The sequence below is a fragment of the Thermobia domestica genome, chromosome 3 (genome assembly GCF_964235325.1).
Source record: "Thermobia domestica chromosome 3, izTheDome1.hap1.1, whole genome shotgun sequence".
Lineage (NCBI taxonomy): Eukaryota > Metazoa > Arthropoda > Insecta > Zygentoma > Lepismatidae > Thermobia > Thermobia domestica.
Window position 1 is genome coordinate 23720704 of NC_137456.1, and position 17964 is coordinate 23738667.

The 17964-nt window shown below is 35.5% G+C and overlaps 1 long non-coding RNA gene across 2 annotated transcripts in view; it reads right to left on the reverse strand.

Annotated features, from left to right (window-relative positions):
* LOC145681397 (uncharacterized) overlaps positions 1–17964 on the reverse strand; it is a 368906-nt gene that overhangs the window by 235131 nt on the left and 115811 nt on the right. For both annotated transcript variants that reach the window (XR_014130769.1, XR_014130770.1), the window contains exon 2: positions 2269–2312. This is a non-coding gene — a long non-coding RNA (uncharacterized LOC145681397). The remainder of the gene's footprint in view (positions 1–2268; positions 2313–17964) is intronic.

Genomic DNA, 17964 nt, shown 5'->3' on the forward strand with positions numbered 1-17964 from the left:
GACTTAGTGCTTAACGTGGGATCCAAACCACATGAGCTCCCACCAGAAATCGAACCCGATCTCCCGACATGGAATAATGTCACATAATATAGCTATTATATCTAAATATTTTCTGTTTCGAATCGTTCTCGAAACATGTGATCGAATCTTTAAGCAGTCCATTCACCTGTTCTTATTGTTAGAAATATGACTTCCCAACCGATTTAACCTGTCAATATAATATACTTTTTTTGTTTACATTTCAAGAAGGAAAAAAAAAATTCAGATATGACAACACTGTAACCAAGGATGAGAAATGGAAGAATTCTTCCCATCAAACACCTCGTGGTACAACTTTCCCAGAAAGAAAAGAGCGATGCATTTTCCCATAAGTTCTCGGTCTTATTCTGTCGGTCGGTCTTTTTTTTTTCATTGAGAAAAAAATAAAAAAAAGAAAGAAGAAAACTCATGGCGAAAGAAAAAGATCGGTCGCAAAGGGTAGATGAAACAAGCCCCATCAACAACACACACAAACACAAGCATATAACTATGGTTTCTTGTGTTACCAATATACTTACACATATATACATACATACATATACACACATTCTCTCTCTCCCGCATATATAACAAAGCACTTGAAGAAAAGTTCGGATACCCTATTTCGCTTGCACCGTGGGAAGAAAATTCTGGAAAAAAAAAAATGCACTTGTAATGGGATGAGGGGTATATTGGAGGAACAACCGCACTACTTTACGAGAAGTCCCCTTTGCGACAGCTTCGTTTTTGATTATTATGACGGAATATACTTACATAAGGCGCGCAAGCTAAGGGTGGGAAAAAGAAAACAGCCCACATGAAAATGGTGTTAAAACAGTTCTCACCCTTAATAGTTATATAACAATAATTGAACTGATAAAGTAGGACTTGTTTTTAGAAAAATTGACCTTTATGTAATTTGGGGCTAACGTTTGGCAGGTGATTCTTGACACCAAGATAAGACAAGAAAAAAAGTATAGACCAACCTGGGTGTACAAATACTTCCTTTCAAAGTTATAGGCTGCCGAAAACATGAAAAAATGAACTTTAAAGATCCATAACTCCGATACTATAACTGGGACATACAATAGTCGGGACAATACTTCACTTATTACTAGTATGTGCTCTATCCAAATATCCATGTTCAGAATTCTGCGGTACTTCCGCAATAATTTTTATAGAGGAAGTTCGTGAGCACTACAAATTATATGCCCCTAGTCAAACTCCTTCTATTAAAAAAAAAATGTTGCATGAATAGCTTAGGATTCTGAAACATGGGCGGGCACGGTGGCTTAGTGGTAGAGCGTTCGCCTTCTGTGCTTGGGATCCCTGGTTCGATCCCACCTTAAGCCGTGTGGACTTTGTGGTGGACAAACACCGTGCTCATGGGTTTTCTCGGGGTTCTCCCGTTTCCTCCCACTTTCTTCATTCCACCATTTCATTCATTTCTCATCATCATCGTCTCCTTTAGCCTAACCGGCATAATCGTGGGACGTAAAACTTACAGGTTTCATTTAATTTCATTTCTGAAACGGGTTTTTCGATAGGGTAAATACTAGTCCCTAAGTGAAGTCTCCACCCGATCACGGCAGGTCCCATAGTATTGGAGATAGAACCAATAAGTTCATTTTTTCATGTTTTCGGCAGTCTATAACTCCGAAAGAAAGCATTTGTGGATCCAAGTTAGTCTATACTTTTAGACTTATCTTATTGTCAGGAATCACCTTCCAAACGTTGTCGGTGTTGATTTGAAAAACATTGTACATTTCTACACCTGAAAGAAAGAAAAAAAACTGAACTTCTAGCCGAACGGTCGTTAGGAGTCCAGGGCCTATCAGCTGGCTTGTAGCCCTCATACTCTAGGGGTAGTGTCTGGTCAGCACAACGGCTTTTCTCGCCGTTAACGCTGGTTTTTAGACCAGAATTCGCTGCTTCTTTCTTTCAAGTAGCTCCTCAGTTGTCCTCACGACACTGGTAGAGATTGACTTAGGTGATTTCACGAAAAGAGGTATTCCAGTGCGGCTGGAATTGTTCTAATATTGTAATTTCATTATAAAGATTGATGGAAATGATTAATAATTAAAAATGGCAAATGAATCTCGGATCCATGTATCTCAAAGATTTTTTTTAATAGCATTTATTGGCGTCTTGTTTTGCATTTCATCGTGCTACAAGAGACAAAATAATACATAATCCCATTTAATATCCGAAAATGCCCGTTTTACTATTTAAAATGAAAATTTATCTTACCTTAGTTTCTCTATAAACGCCGTCCTATGGACCCGCATAAACATCTGTAAAGAAGAAAAAAAAGGGTCTGTATTCTATGTCCGAAGTACAGTTAAGTTATTAAAATCACGTCACCAGACGAAATTGGCAGCGATGTACTGTACAAGTTTGAAACATTTCACAGAATTGTCATATAGATGGCATTAACGTAAAAGAAAACTAACTGTATACATGATAGTTCATATAAACATATTTTATAAAAAATAAATAGGCATTTAAATGCATTTTGTAAGTATTAAATGGAGCATATAAAAAGCATTCTGTGAGTATTAAATGCATTTTGAGAGCATTAAATGACATATTTAACGCATTCTGTAAGTATTAAATGGGTATTCAAAAGCATTTTGTAAGTTTTAAGTGGACATTTGAAAGCACTTTGTAACTTTTTAAAGGGATATTTAAAAGCATTTTGTAAGATTTAAATGGACATATACAAACATTTTGTGAGTATAAAATGTTATTAAAAGACTTTTGAAAGCATTAAATGACATATCTGAAAAACTGTCCTTTTGTTTGATGTCATTGAGATTTTTACAAATAATAATGGAATTGAATCGTTTCAGTTTAACATCTCATGATTTACGTTCATTAGGCTAAGGAACAGGGGTGATTATGGCAAAGAATTGATGAAAAAATTGGTGTAATAAAAATGTGAGAAAAAATGAAAGTACCCCCCCCCAAAAAAAAACCACGAATACTATGTTATGTTGTCCACTATATTTACTTGGCCAGGGGTTGAAATAGAGACCCCACGCACTAGAGGTAAGCACTACCACTAAGCCACTGTGCACAATTAATAACCACAACAAGAAGAAAGGACGTGAGAAGTGAAATGAAAAATTTGAATGATCTGTGCTCTTACTTCCATAAATATCGTTTACTCATTACTATTATTTTAGGTATTCAATATTTAAGAAATATATTATGCACAATTCTGATACCAGAATCGGTAAAAAAAAGAAAAAAAGAAAAGAAAAGAAAAGAAAGAAAGAAAATCTGAAAAAAGGACACTCCGAAACGTAATTTGAAAACTATACTACGTTCTATATTCATATTGGGGCCGCGGTGGTAAAGCTATACCTCTGATGTTTCGGGTCCTTGGTTCGAACCAGCTCGCGCTAAGAGAACAAACACTGTGTGTGTGGGTTTTCTCGAGGTTCTCCTGTTTCCTCGCACTTTATATTAATTCCACCATTTCATTCATTTCTCATCATCACCCTCTCCTTTAGCCTAGCCGGCATAAGCATGGGACGTAACACTGAAAATATTCCTTTTTTTTCTATATTCATATTAAGGAAAAGAATTGAATAATAATAAGTAATAGTAGGATATATAATTTGACGATCAAACATTTTTTAAAAAAGTAATATCTCGCGTATACGTTTATACTACTACTACTACTTATTATTATTATTATTATTATTATTATTATTATTATTATTATTATTATTATTATTATTATTATTATTATTATTATTATTATATCTTCCGTTAACAAAAAAACAACTTTTGTTTTCACAGTAGTTTACAAGATTACAATTCATAGTCTAATATCTCACCCAATCATTTTCCTCTTAATTTCACACAGCTCCATACAGAGAAATACAGAATTACTTTCCCATGCAACAAGAGAACAAAATTATACTGCATTCTTTAAATTATAAGAACCATATCAGACATCAAATTTTCATTCCACTTTAAATTGAGTTGCGGTTAGTTATTTATTCCTTTGAAGGAAAAGTATTCGTTTCATGAAGTACATAATTCTTATGTATCACGAGTGGAACCATAAAAGTAGTTTAGAGAAGTATATAAATTGTTACTCAGTATGTTTCAATGGCCCAGAGGTTCTCAAACTTTTCTGACTTACGACATACTTTATAGAATGCTTACGTCAACGCGACCACACTTATTAGATTTTTTAAATTATACTGTGCTGTATGGGTCGGAAACATGGACGTTACGCAAAAATGAAGAAAAACGAGTGGAATATTTCGAAACGGAAAACGAGTGAGAGGGTGGTAGCGGAGAGAAGAATAATTTCACATATTATTAAGAAGAGGAGGGAAAACTTGTTGGGACATTGACTAACAAGGAACTGTACCATGAGAAACTTGCTAGAGGGTATGGTGGCAGGAAAGAGAGGGAGAGGGCGAAGCAACTACAATTATGGACGATATTAAAACAAAAGAAATCTTATGTGAAGAGAAAAGGTTAGCGGAATACTGAGCAATACGGAAGCTTCTCAGTTGCAGCAAGTGACCTTGCCAATAACGGCAGAATACCTATGATGATAATGATGATGATGATATAGTACTATACAAATATCGGCAAGTGGAATGAGCATTTATGTTGCTGTTAACTGATACAGTCCGTTTTAAAATTAAAAGCACCATGCTAAAAATAAAATACATTGTACAAATTTTAGATTTATGGGTCACCTAGATGACATAAAAGTAATTTTTTAATCCCGAAATTCTGCAATACATCTCCTGGAGTTGGTCAGAAAGATGGTGCACATTCAATTTGAAGACTTGTCGTCAGCCTCGTCTAACAGGTGCAATTATTATTATTATTATTATTATTATTATTATTATTATTATTATTATTATTTTAAGATTTCTGGACCTGAGTCCGGAAAATATACATTAATTCGGGTGCAGAAATACGTCATTTCATGTAGTTATAGGCTGCCGAAAACATGAAAAAATTAACTTTGAAGGTCCATAGCTCCAATACTATGGGACCTACTGCAGTCGGGTCAAGACTTCACTTAGGAACTAGTACGTGCCCTATCCAAATATCCATGTTTCACAATCCCACAACAACTTTTATAGAGGTAGTTGTTGAGTATTTCAAATGATATGCCCGTAGCTAAACTACTTCTATAAAAATTGTTGCGTGAGTACTGAAGGATTCTAGAACATGTATTTTTGGACAGGACGCACACTAGTTCCTAAATGAAGTCTTGACGCGACTACGGTAGGTCCCATATTATTAGAGCTATGGATCTTTAATTTTTTTTTTTTTATGTTTTCGACAGTCTGTAACTCCGAAATAACGGATTTGTTCACACAGGTTGGTCTATACTTTTTGTCTTATCTTGGTGTCAGGAATCACCTCCCAAATTTTGTCGTTGTTTTGAAACACCCTATATATGTTTTCGGCGCCTATAACTCCGAAATGGCGGATTTCTGCACTCAGGCTGGAGAAGTCCAGAAAGTATAGAGCAAAGTATATAGACCAGCCTGGGTGCAGAAATCCGCCATTTCGGTGTTATAGGCTGCCGAAAACACGAGAAAATGAACTTTAAAAGGTCCATAACTCCAATACTATGGGAACTACCGTACTCAGGTCGTCAAGACTTCACTTAGAAACTAGTACGTACCCTATCCAAATCTCCGTGTTTCAGAAATCTGCGTGCTTCCGCAACAAGTTTTATAGAAGTAGTTGGTGCGTAATTGAAATTATATGCCCCTAGCCAAACTCCCTCCACAAAAATTGTTGCGTGATTACCACAGGATTCTGAAACATGTATTTTTGGACAAGGCACATACTAGCTCCTAAGTGAAGTCTTGGCACGACTACGGTAAATCCCATTGTATTGGAGTTATGGACTTTTGAAGTTAATTTTTTCTTCATGTTTTCGGCAGCCTGTAACTCCGAAATGACGGATTTATGCACCGAGGTTAATCTATACTTTTTGTCTTATCTTGGTGTCAAGAATCAGCTCCCAAACTTTGTCGCTGTTGTTTTGAAACACCCTGTGTGTATATATATAACGAATGATATCCTTCCTCCTTGGACATGGACTGCCTTGATGCCATATACTATTTGTTTCCTTGTACTTCACCCTGCACATGCCACTTCCGATGCATCTGTTTTCGAGTCACCACTGTTCCCTCGCAAGATTTTTGTTTAGTGAAGGCTTTACTTTTTTTTCCTTTCTTTTTTTGGGATTTGTGATGGTACTACTTCCGGAGAAGTATATTAACCCCGGCAGGTGCCGCAAGGGTTTCTGCGCATTTTATGTACTAAACACATTGCGTGTTAGAATAAAAGAGTGTGTGTTATCAACCACTACTCATCATGATTTTTCTTTTTGTTGTTTATTAAAAAAATAGTTGTTGTAGGATGCAGCAGCAGTGTATTAACATCGTTTTGATAGCAGATGGTTAGGAAAAACCTTATTAATGCATTTTAGGTCTTTATTTTACTGATTTCCTTCATGAATAGAAAATAAAAGAAATATACATTTCAACTGCTGTGTCCTGCTGTTCTAACTCTTTGTATATTCCAAGAAATGATTTAAAACCAATGGTATGCGGAAGGAGATATTTCAATTTCTTTTCTTCTTTCTTACAGACAAGGAAACTTAATACACTATTTTACATCAGCACAAAGAAAATGTCAATACTTAACCCTGTGTCATCGTAACGTTTACTAATTTATAAATAAGTAGGTGTACTACGCCGTTACCCACGACGCAATCTTTGTGGTAGCCAGAAGCCAGAACGGAACTACTTCTAAAAGTATCTGCTCCTCCTAATACCATATCTATTATATCTACTTATAAAATCATCTCTATTATCCCACTCCTCCTAATACCATATCTATTATATCTACTTATAAGATCATCTCTATTATCCTACTCCTCCTAACACCATATCTATTATATCTACTTATAAAATCATCTCTATTATCCTACTCCTCCTAACACCATATCTATTATATCTACTTATAAAATCATCTCTATTATCCTACTCCTCCTAATACCATATCTATTATATCTACTTATAAAATCATCTCTATTATCCTACTCCTCCTAATACCATATCTATTATATCTACTTATAAAATCATCTCTATTATCCTACTCCTCCTAATACCATATCTATTATATCTACTTATAAAATCATCTCTATTATCCTACTCCTCCTAATACCGAGCTCATTCGTGGCTAAGCGATTAGCGTACGCGCTTTTGGCGTTGGAGACCCGGGTTCGATTCCCGGCGGGAGCTCATGTGGTACGGATTCCACGTTAATCAGTAGGTCCTGTCTCATATAGCCCCCCTGCTGAAAGGGACGTTAAACTCAAAATCACCCCACCTCGTCCTAATACCACATATATATTATCTCTGCTTATAAAATTATCTGTATTATCCCTACTTGTTTCAAAATTATCCCCACTTTTTTTCTAATAGTACCTCTACATCTAAAATTACCTCTATTATCCCCACTTGTATTCATTTTTTTATTTTTATTCCAACTTCTAAAATTATCTCTATTAAATCCTATTCTTCCTAATACCACATATATTATCTCTACTTTGAAAATCATCTCACCAACCTCATTGGATTCGGGTTCATAATCCACCCAAGGGGGCTCGCACTCGTTTGGACTTGCTATCCAGTGTTTATAATTGATTTTAAGCTCGAATCCAACTGAATCCGAGAGCTGAACTCGCAAGTCTGAATACAAATTTGAAGATATAATTAAACTAGTCGTGAAAAAAATTTTTTTTTCGGCTTTTAGGAAAACCGAAACTGGTTTTTGAATCCTTGCAAAATAACGAATTTTCGAAATCGATTCGGTTTTCTAACAAAAACCGGTTTCGGCTTCCCATCAAACTTGTTTCGGTTTTCTAAGAAAATTTCACTTTTTCGCTAACTTGTTTGGAAATGAACTCTACAAGAACAAGAAAAAGATATTGGCTTCGGCCAAAACCAAACAGTTTTCAATATAAACCCAAAACCATTAAGACAAACGTGAACTGGTTTTGGTGTAAAGACGAACTAATTGTGAAGAACATTGACGGTTTTCGGTTTTTCTAGAAATCGGTGTCCGACTTTTATAAATACTAGTTTTGTTCATTCCTATATCAAACCGAAGCACTTTTTTTTTTTTTTTTACTCCATAGGAAATATTTGCCAAAAAATATAAATACATTATCACACGACTTACAAAGATTTTTTAAGTACATAAATACTTAATTTTAATTCCCATTATTGCGAAGTTTATTCAGAAAATTTCAAAAGAAGCGATTGGAGCGACACTCTTGTTAATCTTAAGAAGACAATAAGGATATTTAAAACACATACAGCAAGGAGCCCTTTAAATCTTTAAAAGGCCAAAGCGCAAGTTGGAAGACAGATTAAAAAAAAAAAATCACGCGTCCTACGTTCACTTGTGAAAGCATTTTAAACCGCACGTTTTTTAAAAATTCAATTGTAAAATAGAAAAGATGGGGGAGTAGGCGAGAAAAAGAAGGAATTAGAAAATTAAATAATCATCCCACACCGGGCCTCTTCATTTGCTTTCTTACGATATAGAAAGAGACGTAATCCAAGATGGCTGCTGTCTGGTGCAACGGGTAATGACGTCACTCACACACAGAGCGAAAGCACATCAGCTTCTTGCTTCTCCAAACATAATCAGTGGGCATCTGCCGAGCGACACGCGAGAATTATGTTTAGGTATTGCTTCAGTTTCACACTAAATTCAAAAGCCGTAGCCACTGGGGAAACGCCTACCTTTTCCTTATGACTAAAAGTACAATCTAAATATTATCTTAGAAGCTGATATTTTTCCCCTATAAGTATACCTTTAAAAATAATGCCAAGTAATATTTTTCTATACTTTACACTGGTTTTCTAATTCCTTATTAATGGTGATTCAGGTATGTTCATATGGGACGCGACTTGGCAATGTGTGTCACTGAAGGAGCACTTTTCTCTTATGCGACAAATTTATGGTTCAATCACAGTTCATATGACTTATATACCGGGTATTGCCATATTCCTTCCCCAGACACGACGATGGCCAACTAACAAACATGTGTAAGTTAAGAGTTTTCTTCAGAACTGTCGACAGTCAAATAATAAATTCCTTTAAGTTAAAATGTTTTATTTAAAACCGATGCTGGCCAAATAAATAGACAAAACAACTGTGATTTAGCAAATTTTCTTTAGAACCAATGATATCCACTAAGATGCAGCGCATTTTCTTCACAAAAGCCGATGGCCAATTAAAGATATCTGTATTAGAGAATTATTTCCAAAATCGATGGATCACATATGAAAGTTGTGTAACAGTTGGTTGGTTCTTCAGACACGACTTGTCCAATTAGGATGCTTCTGTTAGTTACGAACTTTTCTTCAGATACGACTTAGCCAACTAAAGACTGTTGTGTAAGTTAGATTGTTATATTCAGAACTGATGGTGGCCAAATAAAATATTTCTGCAATAGTTTTACTTCAAAATGACGTTGGCCAACTAAGACACACGAAAATAAAGAGATTTCTCTTCAGAAATTCTGGTGGTCAACTGAAACACTCGTGTAAAAGAGTTTTCTTCAGAAAATACCCAACACACCTACGTAAGTTGCAAGACACTCGTGTAAGGTTTCTTCAGAACTCATGATGGCCAAATAAAATACTTCTGTATATAATTTTACTTCAGAATGACAATGACCAAAAAAGATACACTAATGTAAATAAAGAGATTTCTCTTCAGAACTTCTAGTAGTCAACTGAAACACTCGTGTAAAAGTTTTCTTCAGAAAATAACAAAAGACACCTGATAAGTTGCAAGATAGTTGTGTAAGTTTTCTTCAGAACTGATGGTGGCCCAGTAAAACACTTGTGTAAATAATTTTCTTCAAAATTCACGATGGCCAACTAAGGAACTTGAGTAGAGTTTCTCTCGCCAAGTTAAAATACTTGTGTAAGTAGAGAGTTTACTTTTGAACAGATTGATGGCGAACTAAGAAACTTGTGTAAAACGAAAATGTTCTTCAGATCTGACGGTGGTCCACCAAGACACTTGCGTAATCTCGAGTGTTGTCTTCAGAATCGACATAACAATGATACATTTGAATACGTAAAGAGTTTTTCTTCATATCCAATAATAATGACTAACTAATACATTTACGTAAGTGGATAGTTTTCTCCAAAACTAGTGGTAGTCAACTAAGATTCGGGTATTAAGCTTTCTTCGTAACATAAAAAAGACGGATAAAACACTTCTATTCAAGAGTTTTATTCATAAGTAACTGTACTAGTTCATTATTTATTCATGTGTGTGTGTGTGTGTGTGTTTCCCAAATACAATCAACAGCACACTATTCACTATCCATTTCTGAAGGTAATCCGAAACGCAACAAATCACATATGCGTGTTGAATTTGTCGTATAAACATTAAAATAAAGGAAATCATGATTTAACAAATACGAGTTCAAAAAAAAAAGTTAATTAGTAACACATTACTTGAGGCGTTTCATTAAAAAGGTTTTGGGACTTTCATGCTAATTTGCCATATTTAATGTTGTAACTTAAAAGTCTTTCTTGTTCCGTTTTGTAAGTATGGTATTGATTTAAAAAAAAAAATAAAAACACGATGTGTGTTAAGTTCTAATCTGTTAAACAATTAGGGACAGGACGAAAGGCAAAATTTTATTATAGTTCACAGTTTTGTTTAATTTTTACTATAACATCCTTTCCGTCCCCGCATTCCTCCGACTATACCATGGAATTCCTGGCGTTATAGTCTACATTCAGGAGTATAACTACGTTTATAGTTATGACCTGTATTCCGCGAAATAGCCTGTGATCAGCAACATAGCCCAATTCAACTCTCATCGCTACTATAGCTATTTCTTGCTTTCTAGACCAAAGTCTGCTACCTCTTAATTTAAGTTCCAAGTTCACACCATAAATTGTATTTCTACCCACAACTGAACACCGGATTACATGACCTAACCATTCCAAATCCATTTCTAAGAAATATTTCAAAATTGGAAGATTACAGTATTGCTGCATATGTTTCTTTGACTCTGAAATGTACTAGAATTTTCAGTCTATTATTTAACTAATAATGTCTTTGCGTCATGTTCATTCTCTTAGCCTAAATGTGTCTGAGTATTATATCTACAATTTTCAATATATTATTTAGTAGGAAGCATCTTTGCGTCATTTTTTACTGTCACTGACTTATTTTCTAAAATTTTCAATATACTTATTATTTAGTGAAAAGTGTCTTTGCGTACTTTTCTAGAATTTTCAATTTATTAGTTAGTAAACTAAGGTCTTTGTTTCATCATTTCACTGCTTCTGTCCAATTTTCTACAACTCAAAGACATTATTCAGTAAATACTTATCTCTGAGTCATTGTCAAATGTTTCGACATATAAAAGCACTGTTACGTTACAATTAAGCGCTAACAGGAAAAACAGTATTTAGGATTTAGATTTCTTGGCTTTCAGCATCTACTATGATCATTTAGCCCGTCACGTATGAGAGATAATGTCCCTCGGCGAGCACATTATCTGAGAAAAGAGAAGAAAGCGGCCTGGGACCTAATAAGTTAGGTACCACCCCGACATTTGCCTAGTGTGAATGACGAAAATCCAGGAAAACCTCATTCAGAGTGGCTGGCCTGAAAAAGCTTTTTACACTTTATCGACCTAGTGCCCCCACTGGGAATCGAACAGGAAAAAGAGTCTGATATTGAAAATACACTATGAGGATGATGATGATATTATTATTAATGTTATTTTAATATCATCCCTTATAATTCGAAACAAACTGCAACCCTAGAATAAGACAATATTGTAACTTAAAGTAAGTTTCAGATTGTTAACAATTGGGAGAGGCCAGTTCCAATTTAACATTCGGCTCAGGATTGCAACAAAACTCCGTTAAACACTTACTTTACTCTGGCCTTCAAACTTTTTGTGAAGACATACTATACTGTATGTTATTATAAGATAAAACCTTTCTTCACCAGAAGTGTGAAGGCGGAAGAAGAACAAAGTTATTTTTGACAAAGTTTTGTTGCAATCCTGAGCCAAATATAAAATTGGAGCTGTCCTTTAAATGCACCGAGATCTTCAATTGTAATTTGTATGTAATTAAGAAAGGTTTCCTCTACAATAACTACTACTATACATACTGAAATAACGTTACAACTCCCAAAAAACTAAATCAAGTTTCTTTAGATGTACATATTTTTTTTATTAGTTTTGTTATAAAATTGACATTTTGAAGTTACAACAGCCTTATATTCTAGGAGAAGCAAGGTGGTTCAGTGATAGAGCCCCTACCTCTGATGCGTAGGGTCTGTGGTTCGATCTTCGACCAAGTAAGTTTGTGGTGGACAAGAACGCGTCCGTGGGTTTTCTCTAGATATTCCCGTTTCCTCCCACCTTTTCATTCCACCAATTCTTCCATCACCATTCACTTGGCCTAAAGGGCATAATCATGGGACGTTAAACTAAGGTATTTCATTTCATTTTCTTTTTAAATATTCTATGAGGGAGCGAAACGTATTCCTCCTTGTATGCTAGATCGTAATTTAACAAGAATGGAATAAATTTACAGTTGCCACAGATCTGTTGTAATATTTACCGAACAAAATCTTTCAACGTAATGACTGCACAATTTTCCAGATTTTTTAAAATATTATACTATTGAGTAAATGATGCCTTTATGATATTTCAGGCCGGTGGCCAGCCCAAAAATGTAGGAAGGGGGTCCGGCTAAAGTTAGGGGGGCCCGACTCAACCATATTATAGTTGATCACCATATTAAAGTTCATTTGCAGGCCTACCGTGAAAATTTTAAGGGGGCAGCAAAAATTTAGTGGGGCCGGCCCTCCCTAGACCTCCCTGTATACGGGTCTCTGACATTTTACTGTCTGTCTAAATGTTTGCGTAATTTTCAGAGTTTTCACTATATTATTTAGTAGCTTGTTTTTTCGCGTCATTTTCACTTTCTCTGTCTACATCTTTCCGCATAATTTTCTACAATTTTCAATATTTGTAAAGTCTTTGCATCATTTTCGCTGTTTGTACGCAATTTCAATATACTGTATTTAGTAAATAGTGTCTCTGAGTCATTTGCACTACGATTTTCAACAATCTATTTAGTAAATTGTGTCTCTGCGTCATTTTCACTGCAACTTTCAACAATCTGTTAAGTGAATAGTGTCTCTGTGCCATTTTCACTACGATTTTTAACAATCTATTTAGTAAATTGTGTCTCCGCGCGCCACTTTCACTACGATTTTCAACAATCTATTTAGTAAATTGTGTCTCTGCGCCATTTTCACTACTATTTTCAACAATCTATTTAGTAAATTATGTTTCTGCGCCATTTCCACTATGATTTTCAACAATCTATTTAGTAAGTTGTGTTTCTGCGCCATTTTCACTGCGATTTTCAACAATCTATTTAGTAAATTATGTTTCTGCGCCATTTTCACTATGATTTTCAACAATCTATTTAGTAAGTTGTGTCTCTGCGCCATTTTCACTACGGTACGATTTTCAACAATCTATTTAGTAAATTGTGTCTCTGTGCCATTTTCATTACGATTTTCGACAATCTATTTAGTAAATTGTGTCTCTGCGCCGTTTTCATTACGATTTTCTACAATCTATTTAGTAAATTGTGTCTCTGCGCCATTTTCACTATGATTTTTAACAATCTATTTCGTAAGTTGTGTCTCTGCGCCGTTTTCACTACGATTTTCAACAATCTATTTAGTAAATTGTGTTTCTGCGCCACTTTCACTGTCTTTGCCTAAATATCACTCTGCAATTTTCTAGAATTACAATACGCACAAAATTAACAACGCGATCTCTCCATTATGAAGTCTTGCTGTGCTAATATACTTGAGTTCATAAATTGTTCGGTTCGTACGAAATGAACTTTTTTAAACTTTTTTTTTTTTTTTTTTTAAGGCAGCAATCCTTCTTATCCTGTCATGTAAACCTAATAACAAACTGAAAAATCTTTTGTTTTCGCTTAGGTAGCAAGCTTGTTCTTATCAACACGTTAAAAAAAAAAAAATGTGAACACGCACGATTTCTACTGTAAACAGAAGGCGGCGAATTCCTTCCCCCTCCTCTCCGACTTTGTTGTAATTATACAGAAAGCTCTTCTAGTCACGGTATCCGTATAAAAGGTGATAAAGAGTTAGTTTTGAACTAATAATTAAAAATTTTAAAAAATCTACAAAGTTGAGGCAATATAATTTTGTTCATTTCCTTATTCCACTGAACGTAAACCACACACACGCACACACAAATATTTGTGACTCTTTTTTGTGCATGTAGAATACGAATCGGACACAGATTTCACGAATTTTGTTTCCTAAATTCACCAGAAATATTTTGCCATCTTTAAGAACCCCAATTAAAAATATCTTCAACGAATGGTTTAAATCAGGCATGTGTAAGTTGGAACTGAGGGCGTGCCAATCACAAAGGACTTAGTGGTGTCGAGGGCAATACGAGACAATGTATAACTTTTTCAACAAGAATTGAACAGCAAAAATCGAGAAACTTGTTCATTGCACAGCAACACCACAGGAACAGGGAAACTCTTATAATGGTAACCAAATATTTACTTACTAAAGAAGCACAGAACTGGTACTTACTTATTCTATTATTTTAGTGGGAAACTCGATCCTTCGTGGTTTGAACTAGTCTCTCATGGCCTTGTGCAGAGTCGTTTTGACGTATGATTAGCGTCATACTAAGGGCCTGACTACTGTAGTAAATATATGTTTGTCGAACTCTTTAGTATGGCACTAATCATGCACCAGAGCGACTCTGCATAAGGCCCTCAATGTTCAGTGGTAAATTGGATGTTCCAACTTGAATGATATTTTTATGGTGGACACGTCACAATCATTTATGGCCTACTGGCGTGATTCTAATAACATTACGATCTTATAAGGCTCATTAACATGATCCTAATAACATTACAATCTTTTAAGGCCCACTAGCGTGATCCTAATAATTACAATCTAATAAGACCCACTAGCGTAATCCTAATAACATTACAATCTTATAAGGCTCATTAGCATGATCCTAATAACATTACAATCTTATAAGACCCATTAGCATGATAGTAATAACATTACAATTTATTAAGGTCCACTAGCGTGATCCTAATAATTACAATTTAATAAGACCCACTAGCGTGATCCTAATAACATTACAACCTTATAAGACCCACTAGCTTGAGCCTAATAACATTACAATCTTATAAGGTACATTGGCGTGATCCTAATACCATTACAATTTTATAAGACCCACTAGCTTGAGCCTAATAACATTACAATCTTATAAGGTACATTGGCGTGATCCTAATACCATTACAATTTTATAAGACCCACTAGCTTGAGCCTAATAACATTACAATCTTATAAGGTATTTTGGCGTGATCCTAATAACATTACAATGTTATAAGACCCATTAGCTTGAGCCTAACAACATTACAATCTTATAAGGTCCATTGGCGTGATCCTAATAACATTACAATCTTATAAGACCCACTAGCTTGAGCCTAATAACATTACAATGTTATAAGACCCATTAGCTTGAGCCTAACAACATTACAATCTTATAAGGTACATTGGCGTGATCCTAATAACACTACAATCTTATAAGACCCGCTAGCGTGATCCTAATAACATTACAATGTTATAAGACCCATTAGCTTGAGCCTAACAACATTACAATCTTATAAGGTACATTGGCGTGATCCTAATAACATTACAATCTTATAAGACCCACTAGCTTGAGCCTAATAACATTACAATCTTATAAGGTACATTGGCGTGATCCTAATAACATTACAATGTTATAAGACCCATTAGCTTGAGCCTAACAACATTACAATCTTATAAGGTCCATTGGCGTGATCCTAATAACATTACAATCTTATAAAGCCCACTAGCGTGATCCTAATAACATTACACTCTGACGAAATCCACTAGCGTGATCCTAATAACATTACAATCTTACGAAATCGACTAGCGTGATCCTAATAACATTACAATCTTGTTAAGTCCAACTAGCGTGATCTTAATAGCACTACAATCTTATAAGACCCACTTGCATGATCCTAATGACATTACAATTTTATAAAGCCCACTAGCGTGATTCTAATAAAGAGTTAACTGTATCTTTTAATGAAGTGGACCAACTCATCCCGCCATTCCAAATCCACGTAAAATTTCTACAATACTAGATAAAAAAATGGCTTTGGATATTCTATCTAGTCAGTCACTACTTGTTATATAACACAGTAGCTGCACATTATTATTATTATTATTATTAATATTATTATTATTATTATTATTAATAATATTAATATTATTATGCCCAGCTTGATTTTGTTCTCATTGATATCAATTTGATGTTTTTGATCTGAGTTTATCGTCCCTTTCACCAGCATGGCTATATATGAGGTGTGGATCTACAGCTTAACGTGAAATCTAAACCACATATGAGCCCCTGTCGTAATCGAATCTGCGTCTGCTGCTCATTGTTACCAAGGAAGAATGTAAAATTTATTTTACTCCCAGCTAAATAAGAAAGAATGTAACGATGTTTAGCAACTAACTCATTCTACACCATTGCCGATGTCTGACGGCTAACTCATCCTACACCGCCGCCAATGTTTCACAGTTAACTCATCCTAGACCGCTGCCGATATTTGACGGCTAACTCATGCTAGACCGGTGAAGATGTTTAACGGCTAACTGATCCTAGACCGCTGTCAATGTTTCACAGTTAACTTATCCTAGAACGCTGCCGATGTTAGATGGCTAACTCATGCTAGATCGCTGAAGATGTTTAACGGCTAACTCATCCTAGACCGCTGTCAATGTTTCACAGTTAGTTAACTCATCCTAGACCGCTAGACCACTGCCAATGCTTCACAGTTAATTCATCCTAGACCGCTGCCGATGTTTGACGACTAACTCATGCTAGATCGCTTAAGATGTTTGACGGCTAACTCATCCTAGACCGCTGTCAATGTTTCACAGTTAACTCATCCTAGACCGCTGCTGATGTTAGACGGCTAACTCATGCTAGATCGCTTAAGATGTTTGACGGCTAACTCATCCTAGACCGCTGTCAATGTTTCACAGTTAACTCATCCTAGACCGCTGCTGATGTTAGACGGCTAACTCATGCTAGATCGCTGAAGATGTCTGACAACTAAACGATGTTTGATGGCTGACCTACCCTACACCGCTGCACCGGTTTTGATAATCTTTCGCACATGAGTGTACATTATACTCAACTTAGGATTTTAGCACATTTTCGGGAAGGGGAAAAAAGCGATGAAGATGACGTGTCAAATAACTAGAAAATAACCAATACTAGTGTCCAATCCATAGTTTTCGGAATCGTTCAGATAAATTGTGACACTTCCTCATGCCGTGTAAGTCCAAGTCATCCTTCATATGTATATACGAAAGGTGGGAAGGGAGTGAGATGTAAAAATAATCGAAAATGATTTATGTTAGTGTCCAATGTACAATAGTGATATTCCCAATGCCGTTAAGACGAAATTCACCCCAGCGTATATCTGTCTCTATTGAAAGAGCTGTGACGAGTCTCCTTTCTCATCAAGAAAATTTTGTCTCGTCTTGTTTCGTAGTCAATCTTATGGACACATTACTGTTTGACAGGCGCGTGGCGTCTAATTGAAGCTTTCGGAGCGCCGCTTTCCTTGAGTAAAATAATGCACTAAAAATAGCACCTTCCCCCTTAAGTAGAAAATCACGAAACGCCACTGGCCTAAGCTGAAAGACCACGAGCAAATACAAATGCATCAACTTCGAGACATTTCT